Here is a 24,300-nt window from a genome sequence, read left to right on the forward strand (position 1 = left end):
GAGAAACTCCTATTTGAGGATAGGCGAAGATCTCTAGCAGCGCCATACAATAAAATATTGATGTTCCTTGACCTTTCTGCAGTGACCTTGCAACTCCGCAGACAATTCTCCCGTCACTTCTGCTCTCCTTTGTACCAATATCAAATACAAATAGGCCTTCCTTATGAAGCTTCTTATTTCAAGAAATGGAGCATCATATTTTGCAGCATCTGTAGCAGACGGTGTGTCTCTTCTTGAAGACATGGGTTATTCTTTTTGACCACGCCGGACATCCCTCAGCAAGTAGGTCCTCACCTCAGACAACTCAGGATTGGTCATCTGTCTGCCAGAATGGGTGTTAGTTCTAATTAATCGATACTCTGATGACATCATTTTTCTTTGACTATTCAACTTTCTTCTACATCATGAAGCCATTTGGGATGCTTGGCTATGTTACTGCCCCCCAACATTTATTCACCTGTGGCATGTGCGCTGCGTGAACACTATTGTAAGGTTTTGAGAGGCTTTCTTTTTCTGCTCAGTGTCCACCACCCTTGATTTTCCATGAAGTATCATTTAATGCCTCTCACTATCTTGCTAAATGTGAAGAGTTTGAATAGTCCATTCCAATGCAATCTACTATGGTGCAAAGCCCAGAGGCTTCATGTCCATGGGTGGATTTAATTTACAGCATCCACGCAGGACACCCGCGTGGGAGATCCGTAAATCAAGCCGCCCATAGGGATGCATAGGCGTCCACAAATATGTCCTTGGCCGCGTGCAGAGTCAGCTCCCGCAGACTGAATCCGCCCCACCCATGGAAATGAAGCCTTAGACTACACACTGATGTATTCTTTACTCAAGAAACGCATAGTACAAGGGATAAACAACCTAAGGTCTCGACCCCTAAATTCCCGCACCTCTTTTTAGCTTCTAACAAGTCAACGAGAGGAGCGTTAATTGCAATCAGTAACTTGGTGTAATATTCTCAACAGAATTTAGTCTCAGACTCTCTGGGTCATTTATGGTCCTTGTCCGCGAGATTAATAATGCCCCTTTTACCTTAGTAAATGTATACTTCCCTCCTAAACATCAGGTTAGGTTTTTACTAGAGATGAGCGAGTATACTCACTAAGGCACATTACTCGAGCGAGTAGTGCCATTGCCGAGTGTCTCCCCGCTCGTCTCTAAAGATTCGGGGGCCAGGGAGCGGCGGGGGAGAGCGGGGAGGAGCGGAGGGGAGATCTCTCTCTCCCTCTTCCCTCCCTCCCCCCCGCTCCCTGCTGCAACTCACCTGTCACCCGCGCCGGCCCCCGAATCTTTAGAGACGAGCGGGGAGATACTCGGCTAAGGCACTACTCACTCGAGTAATGTGCCTTAGCGAGTATACTCGCTCATCTCTAGTTTTTACTCATTTGTTAAAGGAAATAGCAAAAATCTGGAAGGGCACACTAATAATTGGAGGCAATTTTAATTCAGTTATGGATTCATCCTTAGACTCCTTCTCTGGATCCAGATCACCTTCTGCAGTTATCCCACTTTTAAAGAGAGGGGCTACATGATCCTCCGCATTATCTTCATGGTTCTAAGAGAGATTATACAGTTTTTTCTTTGTCTTACCCTTCTTATTCCAAAAATGGAGACCAGGGGGATTGGGGGAGAATATATGGACCAAGATCTGAACCATTACTTGGTCAGATCCTGCTTCATGCTTCAGGCTTCCCCATTCTCCATCCTTTCCCTGGAGGTTTAATAAATATATTTTTTCACATTCAGAGTATGAATCTGAACTGAAAAGGGATTTTTTTTTACCATGAACTCCCTGCTGGCCTCCAGTGTTTCCTTGGTTTGTAATGCCCCTAAAGCATACATGAGAGGCCTTTTCATAAAATGTTGTTGTAGAGCTAGAAGGAAAAAAAGAGGAGATGACTTTTCTGATTTTCCAAATTAACACCATTGATTCCCTAAATAATGCTAAACGTACGCCCCATAGAATTATGGTGGAAATATTTAAACGGCTTGCCAAGCTGCAAAGCTTTCGGCTGTAAAGCATGACATTGCCCTTCAGAAAATGAACATGTAATTTTTTACTCATGATAACCGTACTTGAGCGTTTTTCAGCCCAACAACTTAAAAGTCTTAAATCTAAGGAGAGGATTAGATTTCTTCTAGATTCTAAAGGGCAAAAGATTACACACCCTCAAGAAATTGCTAAAGCATTCGCCTCATATTATTCTTCTCTCTATAATTTAACGCAAGCTACAAATATACACCAACCTCAACCGGACGAAATTTAAAGATTTTCATCTTAAAGCATTAAGCATTAATCTTCCTCATTTATCACCCAACCAATTAGCTTCCCTCTCTGCACCGTTTTCCATGATTGAAGTCCTAGAAGCCATTAAAACGTTAAAACCGCTTATGTCCGTAGACCTAGATGGATTTTCTAATGGCTATTTTTCCTGTCTGGCCCCTCATCTGGTATCTGTGTTCAATGTGGCAATGGAGAAAGTTGCCTTCCCTTCGGAAAAGCTGGAAGCACTTGTCATTACTTTCCCCAAACCCAGCAAGGTCGCTACTTCTCCAGCGATTTTTCGCCTTATTGAACACTGATGTTAAAAGTTACTCTAAACTTTTGAGCAAAAACTTTTTTCCATCCTCCCAATGTTGGTTACTGCAAATCAGGTGGGATTTGTTCCACAGAGACAGACCCCCGAAGGAACTCATTGGTTTTTGAGTCTCTTCAAGGCAGCTGAGCTCGGTCATGTACCTTCTTTATTTTTAGCTTTGGATGTAGAGATCCACAGGGGCTATTTAGAAGCTACTTTGGAAAGATGTGGTTTCTCAGAGACCCTCAGGCTTGTGATATTGTCATTGTACTCAACCCCATCTCCACCGGTCTTTGTCCCTTCCACCCACAATTTCTAATGGCACTTCACAGGGCTGCCCTTTCTTGTCCCTGATTTCTGCTCTTCCTTTGCAGCCTCTAGAGGAACAAATCAGAATTAATCAAGATATTAAGGGAATTAAATTAGGAACACAAAAAAGGGCTTCATGCAGATGCCATCATTTTGGCTCTCACAGACCTCATCTCCTCTTTAGGACAGGCCCAATCTGTATTTTCTGATTTGGGGAATATTTCATACTACAAGGTAAACAACGCAAAATGTTAACTGTTGAGCCTTAGTATTTATGATAAAGTTAGGCAGCATATAATTAGCTCTTTTCGATAGGTTTGGAATGAACAGTCTATCCCATCCATTTAACAAGTTCCAGCTCCCATATATTCAACAAAAATGACCTGCCCTTGGTTTATTATATTCTGCAACTTTTAAATAACTTCCATAAACCTTTCACTTCCTGGGCTGGAAGGATAGCAGCAGTTAAAATGATGGTCTTGCTCCGTATTCTCTATATCTCTAGAACTGTACCAACCTCCGTCCCAAACTCCTCTTTTTGCAAGCTCCAAACCATTCTCAATAACTTTATTCGGCTCTCATGTTAGAATTAACACCTCTACTCTAGCTGAGCCCTACGAATTAGGTGGTATAAAGGCCGTTAATATCAAGCGTTACTTTACTGCAGTGATTCTAGACCAAATCAAACACTGGTGGACCTCTTCCTTGCATACAATATGGGCTTCTATTGAGTCCACTACTTTAGGGTCTCCTTTGATCTCACTCCTGGAGATCAAGCCTTCATCTTTAGCCAACCCACACTTTATCGGGTCTTCAAATTTCAGTTTCTATTTGGCAAGATGTGTATCTTCATCATCCCCTTGGGCAACTAAACTAATACATGGAATGACGGGACTGGAATACCCAGAGAGGCTATCCAAAGTAGAACTATTTACTCTAGAAAAAAGACGGCTAATGGGTGATCAAATAACTATGTATAAGTACATGAGGGGACAATACAAGGATCTCTCCCGTGATCTGCTTATACCCAGGACTGCGACGGTAACAAGAGGGCATCCGCTACCTTTAGAGGAAAGCAGGTTTCATCACCAACACAGAAGGGGGTTCTTTACTGTAAGAACAGTGAGACTGTGGAACTCTTTGCCTGAGGAAGTGGTGATGGCAAAATCCATAGAGGAGTTTAAAAGGGGACTTGATGTCTTTCTGGAGAGGAAGGATATTATAGGCTATAAATCTAAGATTATTTGTTAATCCGGGTATACAGGCAGGAAGTAACTATTAGGGATTGATCCGGGGAACAGTCTGATTGCCATTAGGGAGTCGGGAAGGAATTTTTTCCCCAAAAGGGCTATTTGGCTTCTGCTCTTGGGGTCTTTTGCCTTCCTCTGGATCAACAACACAGGAGAGACAGGCTGGACTAGATGGACATTGTCTTCATTCGGCCTTACGAACTATGTTACTATGATCTTGGTCCTGGCTCTACGGTTGCTGTCTTCTATTCTTATAGATTTTGATTTTGGAACCTGGGAAACTGGGCATAAAAAATTGGCGTTCTATATGACCATAACTCTCTTATAGACTTTCCCCCTTTATGTAAATCATTTCAGTTGCCTGGTAGTCTTTGTTTTGGCCTTTTCTTCACTCCCTCGATATCCATAAGCCCCCTTTCCCAGGTCTACTCTTACCTTTTTCTCCCCGACCACTCGTGCATCCAAAGGTATTTCTATATTGTAGTATCACTCTTTTTTCCAGGCTTCGCTACTCTGGGAACAGGATTTTAAACAACATTTTCTTTTGGAGGTATGGAGATCAGCTCTCTCCTGGACTAAAAAGGTTTTTCCTGGAATTATACATTAGGAGTCGTCGCAGGAAATATTTATGCGTTGGTACCTAACTCCCGCTAGACTTGCTGAAATGAACAATTACATCTCTGAAATGTGTTGGAGGGGCTGTGGACTCGAAGGCACTTATTTTCACCCGTGGAGGTCCTGCCCTGTTGTTCGTTCTTTCTGAAATGCGATCTTTAATTTTGTTTATACTGTAACACATCATTATGTGGCCCCGGACCCGGCACTGGCTTTGTGTTTGCTTCATACGAATAGGTTACCATCCTTTTACTGAGTTTTTATTTCTCACATTTTCCTTGCGTCACATTTGACAATTTCTAAGAAGTCCGCAGACGTAACGTCTCTTTCCGAAGTTATTCATTCTATTAATCATTAGTTCCATTTAGAAGAAATATATTCCCATAGCAGAGGCGTAACTTGAAGCTCCTGGGCCCCAATGCAAAACCTGTAACAGGGCCCCCAACTATAATGCTTTATTCATAGTACTGGTCTCCCTATATGAAGAAGAGAGGCCTTATGGGCCCCCTAAGGCTCCTGGGCCCGGGTGCAACTGCATCCTCTGCACCCTCTATAGTTACACCCCTGTCCCATAGATATGCTACTAAGACTGCCACATGTTCTTCTTGGGCACGTTGGACAGAATATCTCACTATGAATCCCTTATAGTTGAGTATATTGTCTATTCTGTTGTATTTGGGGAGTGTGCCGCCTGTGCCGGCCCGCGGATCATATGAAACATTATCCTTAACCTTTTAGGCTGGGTTTCCATACGGCGTATTCCCGGCGGAAATCTTGCGGTTTGGCCGCAGCGAAGAACTGCGAGATTTCCGCCAGGAAAGCGCTGCTTCAAAACCTGCGGCACTTAGCCGCAGTTTTGGAGCACCTTGGCTGCACACTTTTCCGTTGTCGCAGTGCTTTCATAGAGGAGAGCAGGGAAAAAAAAAATGGATATGCTGCGGCCGGCAAATCCGCGCCGCCATGCCAGCTTTGCCGCGACGGATTCACCGTCGCATGTGGCCGAGATTTCTGAGAAGTCTCGTCCACATGGCCGGCTAACCCCTGAATTAGCGGCCGCAGGCAGGTTTGACGCGGCAAAATTCCGGACAGAATTTCTGCGGAAAAACAGCCCTGTGTGAACCCAGCCTTACTTATCTTGTATGTAAGCAAACGTGTGTCTTTTTTGACATCTACTTGTTTATATACTGTGTTTTGTTTGTTGTGTTTTGGACTTGGAATATCACCAAAAGTCAACTCATCATTTTCTTAATATATAAGGGTGAATGCCCACGGACTCGTTTCCCACGGCGGAAACCCATGCGCGAATTCCCGCAGCTATTAGGTTCTATTGAACCTAATAGCTTTCTGCTTGCCAGGGCTCACATGCGGAATTCTACAGCGGAATTCCACCAGCAGGAAAAACTGCAGCATGTTCTGTTTTCTGTGGATTTATGCCGCGGGAGGTCTCCATTGATATAGCAGGCCGCAGAAATTCACGATCAGTCGCGGCACTTTTTTGTTTTTAATCGCAGTACTCCCGCGGCGTAAAGCCGTGGGCGTATCCGTCGCCGCTCGTGGGCATGAGCCCTAAAAGGCTAGACAATATCTCAGCATAAACTACCACAGATTTGATGTGCAATTCATGACAATTCTGTATGAAATCCACAGTAAATCCGTGTCCAGACGTGCGCCACTGACTTGGATGGAAATCCATGCAGGTTTATTCCGTCCGTGGATTTGAAACGCGTCACTTTTTGGTGCGGGTTCTGCTTCAGGACATCTCCATGCATTGAAAAGAGCTCAATATACATGTGGGTACGTTGTAAACTTAAGGGCTTCTCACATGACCGTATTGGCACAAGTGTAAAGTAAAACCTGCTCTATATTTCTGCGTATTGCGCAGCAAAGGCCCCCATAAAAGTTGGTACGCAAGGTGATGCGTGAAACTCAAAACCGCAGGGAAAAGAACACATCTAGACCTAATTAGGCTAAAGAGTGTTTTAATCCATGGATGGCGCGTGTTAGAGTCGGTCCTGTGTGCGCAAAAAATACAGTGATATGCGAGACGCACGTAAATTAACCTCATCAACCTCATTCACGTATGTTCAAATATGTTGCGCTGAGGGGAGCGTTTTTGGACATACGCTCATGTGAAGCCAACCTAAGTGCAAATCTGTGGCAGAAACCCGTGCTCAGACGGACGCAGTTAGATACGTAAAATGCAGTGCGCAAAACCCAGAGAATAGAACCCATTGATTTCAGTGGGTTCGTTCTCATTTCCTTTATTTGGTCGCTCATGGGACCTACTGTACTTTACTCCGTATTTACGCACCGAGGACCCCATAGACGTCTTTGGGAGGTGCACAAATGTGCGGGCAAAATGCAAGAACGCACACAATATGCTGCGCAAATCTGTGAAAAGGACAACACATCTGGACCTCATTAGTCTAAAATGCCTTTTAAATCAGGGCAGGGGGGTCTTAGACACACGTGAACGGGCACAAACAGTACAGTGCTATGCCCTGATATATGCGCAAATTAACCTCGTTCCCTGTGCAGATATGTTGCGCTGAGGCGAGCGCATTGGCGTATACGCTCATCTGAAGCCGCTCTTATTTGCAGATTTCGAGACACAATGAATACTTTTCTAAAGACCGTTATATTTTTTTGCATAATGGGCTTTACTGCCGGACAACTGGCGCACGATAGGTGGGGCTATGGGCAGATTTTACATTGGGGTCCGAATACCTTGTTACACCTCTGATACAAGGATGCAAAAAGGCCAGCCATGCTGTTCTCCGATCTCAATGCCCTTGATGGGAAAAAAAAAATGCTTTTGATACTTTGTTATAAAAAGTTCTACAAATTCTGAAAGGTTTTGAATGAGTTACATATCTATAAACGCGCTGGCGGTTATGGAGGGACATTTCCACCTCCGCATCTAAGAAATTCCTCTTTTCTCTCCTCGCTCATTGATTCTGCGTGTTCTTCATTCACATTGTTCAGTCGTCCTTATGTAAATACCAATTCTGCGGGCGGCGGTACAGAAAGTTCACATTCGCTTTCCATAAAAATTCAATCAGGAAAATACCATTATGATTCTGTTCATCAACAAGTAACAATCGGCGCGGATCCCTCTGATTGTTAAAGCCACATCCAAGGTTATTTTTACAGCCGATGTATAGGCGGAGCAAAAAGGATGAATGTGGAGCAGAAAGGCTGCATATTTTAGAGACGTTCAGCCGCAGCTTCTGGATATAAAGGCGCTTAGAATTACAGCAATTAATGGGACTTTTCATGTTAGCCAAAAAATATGGGATAAAGTCGAAAATCGGCATTTTACCAAATTCTTTCCCCAACTTCAATGTCCATCGTGTGACCTCACTGGTCACTGGTCAACAGCAACACACGGCCCTGAGGAACTCATCACCATACCAGGGAAGATAGATGGAAGGTACTGAGAATGCTCTTCAGTAGGGTTGAGCGAACCAAACAAGTAGAAGCCTGTTTTAGGTTGAACTTTGCTACAAGTTTGGTTCCTACCCAAACTGGGATTTTGGCAAAGTTCTCCCAGGAACATGGCTCTACTTGTTGAGTTTGCTTAACATTAGTGCTGGACGTTGGTGTATAACATTGTCTAAGACCGTGGCACACTGGCGTGCTTGGGACCGTGTGGTATCCATTATATCCTATGGGTCTATGCAGAGGCGTAACTTGAAGCTCCCGGGCCCCAATGCAAAATCTGTAATGGGTCCCCAACTATAATGCCTTAGTCATAGTACTGGGCTCCCTATATGCAAAAGAGAAGCCTTATGGGCCCCCCAAGGCTCCCGGGCCCAGGTCAACCGCTTCCCCTGCATCCTCTATAGTTATGCCCCTGGGTCTATGCACCTATGATCCACATGAAATAACTCATTATTATACATCCTATTCTTGTCTGTATCAAAGAGAGAATTACGACACGTTCCTGTATTAGCCAGCACACGGACGGGCATCCTAGTGGTGTACGATGCGACTTGTGCCCGAACCTCTTGGCGCTATTAGCACACACGGCAATTGGGCGTCCAGCCTGAGAGCTATAAAAGCCTCTCAGAGTGTTATAGAGGGCTTTATAGCTCTAAGGGTGGTTTCACACGAGCGAGAAAATTGTGTGATTTTTGCCTGATGTGATAGTCAGTAAAAAAGGGGATTATGAAACTAATGATTTATAACAGTTTCCTTCCCATCGGCGATGTTCTCACCGATGCGATGTTGAGGGAACAAAAAAAAAATCGCAGCCTGCCCTATCTTTTAGTAATGGGCAATTTTGTATCCCCCATGTTTCACTATGGAGCCTGCTTTTTATCGCATCACAAACATGCGTTATGCAAGGCAATCTTAACATTGGAAAGTCCCATTGACAGTTGCGATAAAAAACGCGCAAATTTATGGCAAGCGGCAGCGAAGAGATGCGAGATTATTCTGAAAGAAAAGCATTGCTGACACACAAAAATTGGCAATTTTGAGTCCAGCCAATGTGCAAAATCACAATCGCCCGTGTGAGACCAGCCTTAGGGTTTCACAGCAGTTTTAGGGGTCTCCAAGTTTGATTAGAATTAATTTGGATCGAACCAAACTTTTTTCCAATTTTTTTGTCCGCGAAGCAGGTAGCAATGGGGCATGACATGAGTTTTTTCTCGTGAATGATGGCTACCTGTGAACATATTTCCATGTGTATGGCCTCATAGGCTACATTGGGGCTAGTGTGCACTTAGCCTTATTCTGAGCTTCAATGGACAACTTCTAAGGCTCTGCTCACATCTACATTAGGGTTTCCATTTTGAACGGATCGGTCTAAGCTCTCATAAACGGATGTCAAACTGAGTCAAATAGAGACTAATTTTTCTGACTTACTGGCAGACCAGGAAGCCGGATCCTTCTGAAAACAGAAACATTAGCCTCCGTTTGTATTAGTTTGGTGTTTGCAACCCATTAGCCTTCTGTGATTGGGTGGTGGTGAGCCAATGATTTCACAGTGCAGAAGGAGTTCCCTTCCTCTATTAATTCGATCCATGTCATGATTAATATTGATCGTGGCATGTAAAGGGTTAACGGCGGGGAGCGGTGTTCTCCCAGATCCTTGCCATTGCAGCAGGACCACAGCTGCCAGTCACAGCCGGCTCCAGCTGCACGCGGCGCGGGTTCAGCTTCTGAGCCTGCGCCATTTGTATGCTGAAATTGTAGAGCATTTTGTGAGAAAACCCCAACCTCATATATGTCATGGGGTGGGAAAGGGTTACGTTTTCCGTTCCGTGCAGAAAAATGGGAAAAAAATAATAGGAGAGCCAGTAAAGTTGCCATTGAGGTCAATGGAATTCATTTTGCTTCCGTTCATTTCTGTTCCATCTGGTTTACAGTTTTCAGGAAAGAAAACACTGATGTGCCAAAAAAATAGAAACCGGATAGAATGGCGCCTTTTATGTTTTATTTTACATCTGTTTTGGATGAGGGACAGACACGAAGCAAAACTGTCCCACTTGTGTTCATTTGTGCTTCTGTTTAACGGATCCGTTAACCCTTTCTAATCCACTGTCTGTTGTCTGAAGACATTCTGTATGAAGCCTGTACAGCTCCGATGTCAGAAGACGTCCAGCAGGGTATTCTTACTGTATATTATTGGCTGCTCTGTTGTCGAGGGACCTCTCTGGCATGTCACATACCGCAGTACTGGCTCTGGCCAGCAGATGGTGCCATTGTAAAATGGCATAAAGAGAAAGACCCCTAGGAAACGATGAATCGAAAATTGGATTGCAAAGGGTTAAATCACTTAGTGAATGTCCAGTTGTAAAATAATAGATAAGAATGTGATGTACACTGAGGCCAACCATCCGTTTCTTTGACTGGCTTATCCAATGGATCGTCCAACTACCCTATGTGTCCGTTTCAGTTTGCATCTCTCAGACATCCATTTTTTAGGTTTTGAAAAGAGAAAAACTGGATAAAAGAATGATGATGGGAACATACCGAAGCCTAATATCATGATGCAGTATGGTAATTAGGTGTATCATGTGACATATCCTCCATGCCCTCTGAAGCCTGGATCAGTACAGCCTTATTCTGCTCCTGACTTGTAATTAGACAGCTCTAATTACCCTTTCTATAGCCAGGAGTCAACAGACCAGCTCTCATTATCAATACATGAAATGTGGCTTGGGTTATGACTGGAGTATAAGATAGGATGTGTATTAGGCACGTGTCCAACCACCGTGTGCCAGAAGAAGAATTCTATGCCAGCTACAATCTGGTAGGGATTTCAGCTACAAATTACGCCAGTTTTCTGGTATAAATTCTAGTATATCTAACGGGCTTGTCTACTAGTGAGCTAACATTTCAAAAGTTCATTTTGGTCTGTTTACTGAATTTGGACCAAACGTTCAGCTCACCAATACCCCTAAAGCTGGCAGAAGAAGTAGAGGAAAAGGGTAAGGAGGAAGAGAAAGAGGAAGAGGGGAAAGAAGAAGGGGATGAAGATGAGAAACAAGAAGAACATGAAGAAGAAGACAAAGAAGAAGTAAAAGAAGAGGAAGGGGAAGAAGTAGAAGAAGAGGAAAGAGAAAAAGAAGAGGAAGAAGAAGGAGAAAAAGAAGAGGAAGGGGAAGAAGAAAAGGAAAAGGAAGGAGAAGAAAAATGAAAAGGAGGAGAAAAGGGAACAGAAGAATGAGATGATGAAGAATAAGAAGGAGGAGAAGAAAAAGAATGAGAAGGAGGAGAAGAATGTGGAGGAGAAGAAGGAAATTAGAAGAAGAATGAAAAGAATAAGAAATAGAATTAAAAGAAGGAGGGAAAAAAGAAGGAAAGGGAGGAGAAGAAAGACATGGGGGAGAAAATGAATGAGAAGAAGAAAGAGAAGAAGAATGACAAGGAGGAGAATAAGAAAAACGAGGGGAGGAAGATCGAGAAGTGGGAGAAGAAGAAAAATAAGAAGAAGGAAAATGAGGAGAAGAAAAAGAAAAGGGAGGGAAAGAAGAAGAAGAAATGTGATTTGCACAAGAAGAAAAAGGAAGAGGAGAAGGAAAAGAGGAAGGAAGAGGAAAATTGATCTAAACAAGGTTCGACTCTTTCAGTCCACCCAACACTAGGCCTGTTAGGCGTGGCCTGCCAGCCATGCCAGCTTTTTAAAAGGTAAGAAGAGGGCCACAAAATGCCAAAAAGTAGAAGAGGAGTTGATTAATTCCCCTCAAAGTATATTAGAAAGTGATTACAGTGATGAAACTTTATATGTTGGTATTGAGCACCGAATGTCAGCATATACATTGTGTGGTGCTGCGTAGTATATTATTTTGGCAGTGTAAAGTATGGTGGTGGCATCATTGGAGAGCATTTGTATCTAGGCAACTATTTAGAGGTGTTATTTGGCTACTAATGGTGCTGGTATTTGGTAAACAAACACTAGAGCTCATAGAACTCAGTACAACGTGGTATGCTTACTTTGACACCGTATAACCGGTGGGCGCCACCAAAAGGAACTATGCGGATCATCAACCAACATAATTCCACCATTGCTCATAATCAGACTACTGCCCCAGGGAAAAGCACAAAACAATGGCGCCCCTTTGAAATAAGTGGTCCTCCATAAAATCAACAGACTTCTGATCCGATATATTCGGTAATTAGCGCACTCGCGTCCCGCAGGATTCATCACATAAGTCATGTAAATAGGAAAACCCTTGAACTGAATGATGAAGACAATGCGCAGCCGTCATTACAGGGATGTATCCCGCCACAACATCTGCACAGTACGTGACTATTCCTCCTATGGCGACACAAAGTTATGGAAGCATACATGGCAGACGGTGATTTATCAAGGCTTGTTAGACGATAACCGTTAGTAGTGCCCCCCCTGCAATAGATTGCTGTCTACAATGAGATCTATCTCTCAGTCCATTAATAAAACATGATACATCATCCGCCAAGAGATACGGAATCTAATTGCCGAGTGCAGAAGAAAGAGGATGAAGCTAAAAGCCTTTCCTCCTAGAAAGAAGTAAAGTAGTTAGTAAATACTGTGACTTATCCGTCAACTATTCATAATCATCACCGGCTTCATTACCATGGACATTATCGTATTCACATCCAGGATCACTGGGCGAGCACCAGAAACCGTCAACAGATTTTCGCGGCTCACAATGTTACCATAGGTCTAGTTGTCCAAGTCCATGACTATGAAGTCAAGGTGCATAGGGAGGGCAAGGGAGATAGACTGAGCATACAAATGAATTTAAGGGCCCCAAGAAGGTGAGTGAACAGACTTATAAGGCCATTCACGCTCCTCTGGGTAATATGCAAATAAGGGAGATGGAACAATACCTCTACAGCGCCACCTATTGGAAGGCAGCATTCCTTCAAGTCAATGTTAGACTCTTTATACAAGCCTTGGAACAATTCCCATACACATGGAATTAGCCGCTTTTATTGAATTCCCAAGGCAGATTCTACACAGATGCGGTGGAGAATCTGCTTCAGAAAGCGATGTCACTTCTTTTTTGGGGGGGTCAAAAGGAGTGTTGTCTCTCCTTAAGGAGAGCACCCAAAACGTGTGTGGAAACACCGAGGGGGTGAGTGGGTCAGGGGATAGTATTGTCTCTCACCAAGGAGAACACCCAGAAAGGGTGTGAAAAGACACCTGAAAAGTAAGTGAGAATTATAGGGTCATACATTCTCCTCTGGGTAATTTATGCAAATAAGGAAGATGGAACAATACCTCTGCAGCGCCACCTATTGGATATAGCATTCCTAAATATCAAGGTCAGACGCTTTATACAGGTCTTTATAACAATGATTGGCAATAGGAAACCAAGACAGAATCCATACACAGACAGCGGTTTTGGGGGTTTTGACCCTCATCAGTGTGCAGTAGGTCTTTGGCTTAGTTCATGAGAGGCCAGCTAAGCCAGAAACCTACTGCACAATGATGAGGGGCAAAACCCCCCAATCAGAAATATTTCATCCTGTTGTCAGTGACGGAACCTGCAACACTGATGTGAATGAGACCATAGATAAATGTGCCCCATAGTGTCATATCACGGAAAACATGTGCATCCTCTCGGTAAACAGTTCTACCACTAGGTGGTGCTCTAGAGTATGGCACTGGGCACACATAAAAGAGGCAGCTTTGAGATCAGTGCTGCTCCTGTCATGTTTACAGCTAACAGCACCTCAAAAGGTCGGGGAGGGAATTGCAACTAAAATGATTAATGGATTTAGTGTAAAACTTTGTATGTAGAGATATCCCAATGTCTGAAAAACACAAAATAACCCTGAAGTAAAGATGGGGGATGGATTTCAGAATCCTAATACCCCTTACCCCACCCTAGTCCCTTGGAGGAGCTGTTCAAAGTTATAAAGTTATTCTCTATCTGAAATGTAATGAGCAGTGGGGAGGTCAGATCACGGAGACCTCCTCTGACACTGAGAACAGGAGGTCCGAAGGTCCCAGCATGAGTAGAGCAAAGGTCGCCTGCATGCCCCATTCCACTCATATCAATGGGAGCATAGGAAATTGCAAAGTACAAATGCTCCCCAATCTCCGGCACTTCCATTAACATGAATGGAGTGGCAGCGCACATGCACAGCCTCTGCTCTATTCATGCAGGGATCTTCGGGATTGGTGGAGGACCCAAGAGACAGTTTAACGGGTTCCTAGCTATTTAAAGGGCTTACACAGGGTTAGATAAAAAGTCGACTTTTCCCCCCAGCTACAGCACCACACATCCACCAAAAAAAAATTTAACAAGCCTTCTTTTCTTCCACTGTGTCAGTCTTCACTGTAGTCCTGGCATTCTATTCATTAATTAGGGATCTCAGGAAGAACAGAGCTATAGACTTTTTCTATGCAGAAGGATGTGGAAATGACACCTAGAATTTTTTTTAATACTTTATGCTAATAATTAGGATATCATGTTGTCTCTCTGGTTGTCATCCCTATCTAACTAAAGTCCCTATACTATGCCAGAGAGCAGGGACTTCAGTCATCCTATTTTAGTATATTGCAAACATTACCATTTCTGGCTGAAATGTGTTTTATTTTCCTCTTATTGTTTATAACTACCTAACTAGGATATTTTCCACACACTTCCCCTTTAAGGGAACGACCTTCAGACACGAGAACACAAGAACGCGGTGCGGTTATTTTTAGCGGCTTCTATCTTGCTGGTATTTTCACGGCTTCACATTCTTTTAACTGGAACCTTTTCTGATTCCTTTTTCAGAATGATCTATAGTTGTGACGGAGCCGGCGGCAGTGACCCATGTTGTGACAGGTGGGGAGGTGCAGCTACGGCGCTGTCGCATGAGAGTCACGCCGGGACCTGTGATATTCTGGAGAACAATGCTCTACGTTGGCCCACGTCAGCGCACGCTCCACTGACTACATGCCACACATTAACAGGCTAATAATAGCAAGAGGAACTTCATAAATGGAAAGTTTTCAATTAGCTAAGATGCTATAAACGATGGAAGAAACACGGCAGATTCTTATACTGCAAGGTGATCAGAGAGGTGATGGGAAGAGACAGCAAACTGCAAGGCATATAGATCTATAGTATAAGATATCAGAGCCTCTGTTTTCTTGTATAGAAACAAGCCCTATTCCATGAATTGGTTGCTCAGGGGCGTCAACAATAGGAGTGGGAGGAGTTAGGGAGTAATAAGACAACCAGTAGCCAATCAGAGAGATGATGGAAAGAGACAGCAAACTGCAAGGCATACAGATCTATAGTATAGGATATCAGAGCCTCTGTTTTCTTGTATAGAAACAAGCCCTATTCCATGAGTTGGTTGCTCAGGGGCGTCAACAACAGGAGTGGGAGGAGTTAGGGAGTAATAAGACAACCAGTAGCCAATCAGAGAGATGATGGAAAGAGACAGCAAACTGCAGGACATACAGTTCTATAGTATAGGATATCAAAGCCTCTGTTTTCTTGTATAGAAACAAGCCCTATTCCATGAGTTGGTTGCTCAGGGGCGTCAACAATAGGAGTGGGAGGAGTTAGGGAGTAATGAGAAAACCAGTAGCCCATCAAATATAGCCATAGGAGGGCGTGTTTTTTTAATGCCATAATTTAGGGTCCTTTTTTTGGGGGGGGGGGAGAAATTCTATCATTGTTTTTTTTTTCATTTTTACATATAAAAGGGGAAAGGTGGAGTTTTAACTTTTTTTTATATTTTTACTATTTTTTTTTTACTTTTTATATTTGTCCCACCATGGGAGATGGCAGATACAGAAGCCATCTTCAAGCCTCCAGGTGCCATAGGGACCCATCAAGACCGCATGAGCACATTTCAAGAGGCCTGATGGGTGGCAGAGGAAGCCTCTCTCTCTGTTAGCCTCTTACATGCCCCAGTCGCAGTTAGATACGTTGCACTTTCTTATGCCACCTTTGTTAATTTGCACCATATTTTGCACCAGAAAAGCACAACATTAATAAATCTGGTGCATTTTACAAATCAACAAGCCACGCCCACTTTTCTAGACACTAAAAATGGCTAGTGAGTTGCAAAATCATAAATGTGGCTCACAACAGTTTTTGGTTCATTAAATCTTTCCCCAAAAGTCACAATGTTGCTGAACATTTCCAAATAAATTATGAGTAAAACCAGAAAACATCCACTTTTTTTAATTACATACAATATTTTACTATAATCTGGGAATAAATAGGCATGTGTTGGGGGCGCTGTTTCATTGAGGCCTATACAAAATACTGTTTGCAGCTGTGGTGAAAGTTAGCACTGCAAGTAATATTACTGCAGTAACTATGAGCTGCAGCCAGCATCTTTCTACTTTCCATAGTTACTTTATGAAGTACTCCTGGTATTGCACTGTATATTATCACACCTCTGAGCATATTATACTCGGCCCACTAATAGCGATCTCTTCAGTGATAAATACCAGTGACCTTTGGGCTGTTCCATTCCCACTCTGCCCAGTTAAATACCAGCACATTAGCTGGATAACGCACAGTCTTACAGTATAGGGTACTGACAGCCACAGACATGCGACTGCCACAGTATTTCTATACACCACATCTGTTTGTTGCAAACAATAGGCACAGAATGTCCATTCCAGTGAGATCCTTCATTTGTGACATTATTTAAGTGAATGAAAGTAATTCTTTGGGACATGCAGGCGGATGGGCTGATGAGCTGCACCCTTCCTCCACCCCAGCAGAGCCGTTTACTGAGCCATCAGCTGATATCACTGGGAAAGCTATGAGCAGCTCTGCAGCAACTACAAGGCAGATGTATTACATGTTGACCATTATAATGACCTCCTTCCTTCTTTCCTTCCACTTATTCCTTTGTCTACCTTCACGCAGATGTTGCCTCTTCCCTCTTCAACCTTCCTTCCTTCCTTATTTGCTTCCTCTTTCTACTTTCCTTTGTTACCTTATTCCTCCATCCTTCTCCTTTCCCTACTTCTCCCTTTTTTCTTTCCTTCTTTCCCTCCTTCCTTCCTTCCTTTCTCTCTTTTTGTACCTTTCTTTAGGATCCACTGTTTACTATCCACCCTACCTTCTTTCCTACCTTCCCTAATCCCTTTATCTACTATCCTTTTTGTCTCTTCTTCCTTCCTTCCTTTCTCTCTCTTTCTTTCATTGTGCTCTCTCTTCTTTTCTTCCCTTTCTTATCCCTCTCTCTTCCTTCATCACTTCCCCTATCTGTCCAGCTACCAATACTTCTTCCTTGCCTCTTCTCTCTTTCTACTTTCCTTCTTTGCTCTTGCTCTGTACTTTCCTTGCTTCCCTTTTCGCTCCTTTTTCCTTTCTTGCCTTCTCTCTCTGTCTTCCTTTTTTACTATTCTCGCTCTACTATGTTTCTTTCCTTCCTTCCTCTCTCTCTCTCTACTTTTTTTTACTATCCTCTATCTACAATCTTTCCTTCCCTTCTCCCTCCTTCTCCCTTCCTTCTCTTTTCATTCTCTCTACATTTTTTACTATCCTCTATCTACCATTTTCCTTCCTTTATTTATCTCTCTACCATTATCCCTCCTTTGCATTCTCTCTCTTTTAACCTTCATTTTTGTCTCTTCTCCCTTCCTGTCTTCCTTCTCTGTCTTCTCCCTCTCTCTACCTTCCCTCCTCGCCTTTCCTCTCTTTCTACCTACCTTCCTTCCTTCCTCCCTCCTTGTACTTACACAGCAATTCCCTATCATACATGTATCTGCTTACTATCTGATTAGACTATGACTCGTCTGTCTGCCAATAAGAGCATCCTCCATGGCACATTTTCACTTCGATGACCTCTCTACTCCAAGCAGGTGTTCAGTCGATGAATCATTCTTTCCGGTCAGAGCATCCCCTGGATGATGATGATAATCAGCAGCTGAGTATTTCCAGTATTCTCTCTCCATAATGTGGTGATAAATGTATTGTAAGCCTCCTGTTATCAGATAATACTACAGCTTACCAATATTTCCTATCCTGGGTGGTTAATTGGTCATATAACACTAAAAAGGGGCGGAGTCTGCAAATATTTACTGACATGGTAAACCAGAGATAACAGGCTCAGGTTGTTACAGTGTAGAGACCAAACTGTGCCAGTGATTAAAGACACTCCATGTTAGCTCCCATGAATCTGTATGGGGGATGCATTACATAACTGTCTCAAAGTAAGTATTAGTCATACAGTTTGATGTGCTAAAATACTGTAGCTCCTGCTATTTTAGAACAAGTGTAAATGAGGCATGTGCTGTTATACGGCTCCACATTACTGTATGCTGTAGCGCTACGGGAGACTCAGCGTGGTGTCTAATGATATTATACAATGCTCAGATATGACATGCATTGGTCTATCCACCATAGACGCTATACATATCATCAGTCTGTAATGGGAAACATCTGTAAGTAAATTGTCTCAAGTTTTATGGCGGCTTCACACAAGCGTAATTTGCTGTTTGCACCTACATGAGACAGTCCCGCGAAGCGCTGCAACTACGCAATGATATTACGTACTTGCTGCAGGCTGACGTTTACCATGCACTATGTGGGCATGTATATGCCAAGACAGAACAATTTTGCACAATATGTGTGACTTGCAACTGAATATGAGCCATTCCTGACTGTTGGCTTACAGGGATTTTCTATGGACATAGTATTGGTATTGATGCCCTGTCTTCAGGATAGGTCATCAATAGTAGATCAACTGGGGTCTACCACTCAGGGTCCCAGCTGATAGCCGACTACACACACAGGGGAGCGATGTGGAAGCAAACAGCTTCAACCCCTGTGTAGTGGATAGAGCTTGTAACTGCAGGTGTAGCTTTCATCGATTGCAATGAGGGCTTTCCTTGTGTGTTTTTGCGGCCTGATGAGTTGATCAGCCAGGGTCCTAAGCAATGGACCACAGTCAATCAACTATTAATGACATATCCTAAAGATAGATCATCAATAGAATTTGCCTGGAAAACCCTTTTCGATTTAATATCTATATCATATCTAATAGAGATGAGCGAGTATACTCGCTAAGGCACATTACTCGAGCGAGTAGTGCCTTAGCTGAGTATCTCCCCGCTCGTCTCTAAAGATTCGGGGGCCGGCAGGGGGCGGGGAGCGGCGGGGGAAAGCGGGGAGGAATGGAGGGGAGATCTCTCCCTCTCTCCCCCGCCGCAACTCACCTGTCACCCGCGCCGGCCCCCGAATCTTTAGAGACGAGCGGGGAGATACTCGGCTAAGGCACTACTCGCTTGAGTAATGTGCCTTAGCGAGTATACTCGCTCATCTCTAATATCTATCTATTCATCTCATATCTAACTAATATCTATTTATGTAAAGTATCTATTGAAGTGCATCTATCTATCTATGTATTCATCTCATATCTGTCAATCTATCTATCTATCCACCCATCCTTCTATCTATTTCATATCTATATATCTAATATCTATCTATGTATCTCATATATCTATCTATGTATCTCATACCTCTCTTATATGTATCTAATATCTATCTATCTATCTAAAGTATCTATCGAAGATGCATCTATCTATCTATTCCTCTCATATCAATGTATCTATCTATCTATCTCATATCTATCTATCTATCTGTCTCATATCTATCTAGCTATTCCTCTCATATCTATCTATCTATGTATCTATTCATCTCATATCTATGTATCTATCTATTTATCTATCTGTATTATCTATTTATCTTCTATCTTTCTATCTATCCTTCCATCTCATATCTATCTAATATCTATCTGAAGTATCTTTCAATGATGCATCTATCTATCTATCTATCTATCTATCTAAAATATATCTATCTATCTATCTATCTATCTATCTGATATCTATGTATCTTTTATCTATCTATCTATCTATCTATCTATCTATCTATCTGATATCTATCTGATATCTATGTATCTTTTATCTATCTATCTATCTATCTATCTATCTATCTATCTATCTATCTGATATCTATGTATCTTTTATCTATCTATCTATCTATCTATCTATCTATCTATCTATCTATCTATCTATCTATCTATCTATCCATCTATCTATTTATCTATCACTTTCTAGCTATCTTATATCTATCTAATTACCTATCTTTCTCTCTATCTATCCATCTTTTTTTTCCACTGTTTGAGCCTTTAGTTCTATCTAATTCCTCCTACCTATATTGTCTCCTTGAGTCCTGCGAACCCCCAGCTTTGTGGCAATCATCTTGGGCGGCCTTTTCCTTTATTAGTATGTCAATACCCTGTACAAGAACACGTATAGCTGATCATGCTGGTGCAGAAGAACTTGCACATCAGCCTCATCAAGTAGAGTCAGTCCAGAAGCACAGGGGATCGTCGTCTCCATATGAGTTGTGATATATTTCTAGATTCCATTACCTATAATAATGATTTGATCCCATCTTCCTATTGTAATACAAATAAATACAATTTCATTCTGCATTTTCTGAGCACTTGTTTCCATCTCATCTCTCTGCCTGCAATCTAATATAGGTCACTAGGGGGAGTCATGGAAAAGAATCCAGCAAGTAAACATTAAAATGAAATGTGTCAGTATGTGATTGCCAGGCTGCTATCTCTCTAAATAACCTGCTACACAAATCCAAGCTTATTCCAGCAAGACTTCATGTATAGAAGAAGGATGACAGCAAGATACAGGCTGCACAGCAAGCAGAGCAGGCAGTACCAACACAGGGATGGAGAATTATGCAATGTTACCTGAACGTATTGGGCATGGATAGGTAATGTAACGTAGAGCTACAAGTCCCAGCATATCATGGCATATCTGCTAGGGGTTGTAACACTACAATGAATGGAGCGAAGGAGGCTGCATAGGTGACAGCATAGATACAATGTATATCCAGGCTCAGACTAGCTAGCAAGGGCACAGATGAATCCCCTGGCGAACCCTGAGCCCGGTTGCCCCCCAACTTTGGACCTCAAGCACAAGATCTGCACATATTGAGTAAATATGAGACTACCAATTGCTGCCCATTGCTTTCTCTATATACAATACTTCAGTGGCACCAGGGCCACACACAAGTGTAATCACCTTTCTATTGAAGTATATGGAGAATGCAATGGCAATCGTGATCAGGTAATATTTGCATGTCGATCACAATGGGCCTCCAAAGTAAATGTTACTGATGGGTCATGGACACTCCAGTCGGACACTATGCATATCAATATTATAGCACACTGATGTAAATACTATAGACAGAATACAGTGAGAAATGAATCCCTGGGGACACAATGCAATGTTATATAGGGATAGGGTCTCCGGCCAATGCCCCCATAGGAATATAATGCAGTTTGAGTCCCCTCTGCTAAATGAGACTCTTAATCAAACTTCTTAAAGGGGTTGTACCATATTAAAAAAAAACCCTATCCACAAGAAAGGGGATAACTTGCTGATCAATGGAGGTCTCACTGCTGAGACCTGTATCCCCCATTGCTCTGGCTGCAGGGTTACTGCACCCCCACTGTGAGGAGGAGGCTGAATGGGATGCTGGTTGGGCATCCACTTTCAATGGGACTCCGGAGATACCCGAGCAGCACTCGCTCGGGTATTTCCATCAGCTGCACTGAAATATATGCTCACCCAGCTCATGTTGACATCTATGTGTGGAGAAGAGCGACCCTGCAGTGACAGACAGGACCGGACATAGGAGTCCAATTCTAGTGATCAGTGGGGGTCTCAGCAGTGAGACCCCCACTAATCAGAACGTTATTCCCTATCCTTTGCATAGGGGATAACTTGTAATTTTGGTACAACCCCTTTAAGTCAGGTTATTAATTATTCAGCTCCACCTTTTGTGAATAGGTTTTTCATATAAAGCTTCAATCTGTACACAGATGATGGAGGGGGGGGGGGGGGGCATACTCGGTGCTGCTTATATAGAGCATGCTATATATAATATTATCACTTTATATCATAATAAGCAGCAATCCAAAACAAGAACTGATACACATTGTGATTGCAACCCTGTATATAAATACAACACAGGAACTGATACACTTTGCAACATTGTATCTGATCTCTCATTGCAAGGCATTACCTCCACTCTGCACACAGCATCACTGAGCTCTGATAAAACCCACTAAACTACACTATCACCAGCATAGCAGAGCTCTCGGAGTTTAACCAACACGATACAGGGATGGGCTACATCCTAGAGAGAGTGTGTGCAGTGCATACATATAAGCAGTGGGTGCATATTGGCTGTGGGATGCACAAAGCATGTATGGGATCACTTGCAACAAGATATCAGAGTGCTAGTATGCAGAATGCGAAGGGTTAATGCATATTATAGACATATATTTGGGCACTGGTTGGTTCACAGGATCTCTGGAGATACGTGACTCCCCATGCTGCACATACTTCTTACATTGAATCACTTGGCAAGCTGCAATGTCAGGGATGTTCTGTCTTGAGTCACTGACCCTCCTTTTACCTGTATGCTACATGCAGCATCAATGAATACCCTGTATGACATGTACTTGACCCTTTGCAGCCCATCCTCTTCTCTAAGGACTAGTCATCCCCTATAACCCAACAAACCATAACGAGAACAACCTGCAATCCCCACCAGCCAGCCTGTAAATCTCTCTGCCCCATTTTCAGATTCATTTTCTTATTTTGCCGCATCCAAAACGATTAACCCCTTATTGGGTGCTTATAGACCCATCATTAACCCTTCCAGGCTACAGCACCCCTGCACTGCCCATCATCAAGTCGTGAGCATGTATGGAAGATGAAGTGCTGCTTGTTTTTTTTTTTTTGGAACAGTCCCCAAATAGGAAATAAAATCCCATAATCTCATGTTCTGATGTTTCTTTGATAATAGTGAACCACAAACATAGAAAATGCTTTAAAATAATCCTTAAAGAATAAAAAAACTCCCATATTATATTTAACATTATAGACATATATTATAATGCAATCATAATAATATAATGATATCAACCGTTCATGATTAGTGACCATAGAATCTGCAATACATGTCAAATGCCTTAAAGTGTCTTCCATTTGAAACCCCCAGCAATTCCGATTGGACCCCCATATATATATATATTTGGAGCTCACTTTTGGTTATATGCCACCCCCTTCCTCTCACCTCATACACAATAATCCCATTCATAGCTGATAGAGGGTTAACAACCATCTTCACCTTTAGCTGTACCATTGAGAAACCCTATGGATCCTTGTCCTCAACCTTGTACCAACCTACAGCCTGCCCTTATGGCAGAATATCCTCCAGGTAACGCCGAGGGATGGGGGTCAAATAGATTCCCCCCATGTACAAAGTATACATTGTCAATGCAAACTTCTTCAATTGCTTTACTCCAGGTAGAGATGGGAAGAAGCTCTTACCTTGGAGAAGTGACATGTATCCTTGTAGAGGGACAATCCAGGCTATTTACATGCCATGCATCCTATAGAAGGGCAGCCGAATACAATCCAGTCCTTGGATCCAACATACAAAATCAGGGAGAAATTGCAAACCAGCAACAACAGCAGCAGCGGATCCGGATAAGACCAAGGAACGAATCCCTAGGACTCCTAGCACAGTACAGTAGATCCAAACTGCAGAGCATACAGCACATCAACCACTCGCTTCCCTTTGATGCTTCCTGATTTTAGAGAAGCCACCACCAGAAAAACATAAAAGCTCCTTAGATGTTGTAATTATGTAGGTCTTAAAGATGCCACCTGCATGGTGGGCACTGAGGTGCTCTGCCAGTCACCTCTGGATAGAGCTGAGATAGATGCAAACACACTGAGCCAAAGACAAGCCTGAGAAGAAGCAAGCAATGTGCTTGATCCCCTCTGAGTGCTGTAGATGGCAGAGCCTTCCACAGCTTGGGAAAGCAGAGAAGAAAGAAAGATTCGAGCAGCCTGGGAGGGATTTCTCTCTCTCTCTCTCTCTCTCTTGCGAGAATTCAGGGATTGCACATTTCCCGGTGCCCAGGTGCATTCAGCCCCTTCAACCGAAGCAAAATAAAAAAAAAGGCTAGAAAAATAGTAAAACCCATGAAAAAAAGAAGAATTTAGATGGAAAATAAAGGGG

The 24,300-nt window shown here is 42.8% G+C and overlaps 1 protein-coding gene across 2 annotated transcripts in view; it reads right to left on the bottom strand.

Annotated features, from left to right (window-relative positions):
- The window catches only part of LRFN2 (leucine rich repeat and fibronectin type III domain containing 2), a 453,859-nt gene extending 429,903 nt beyond the window's left edge, over window positions 1-23,956 (bottom strand). For both annotated transcript variants that reach the window (XM_066595376.1, XM_066595374.1), the window contains exon 1: window positions 23,604-23,956. The gene's annotated coding sequence lies outside the window, so the exon portion shown is untranslated. The remainder of the gene's footprint in view (window positions 1-23,603) is intronic.
- Window positions 23,957-24,300: the final 344 nt, after the last annotated feature.

The sequence above is a fragment of the Eleutherodactylus coqui genome, chromosome 3 (assembly GCF_035609145.1).
Source record: "Eleutherodactylus coqui strain aEleCoq1 chromosome 3, aEleCoq1.hap1, whole genome shotgun sequence".
Taxonomy (NCBI): domain Eukaryota; kingdom Metazoa; phylum Chordata; class Amphibia; order Anura; family Eleutherodactylidae; genus Eleutherodactylus; species Eleutherodactylus coqui.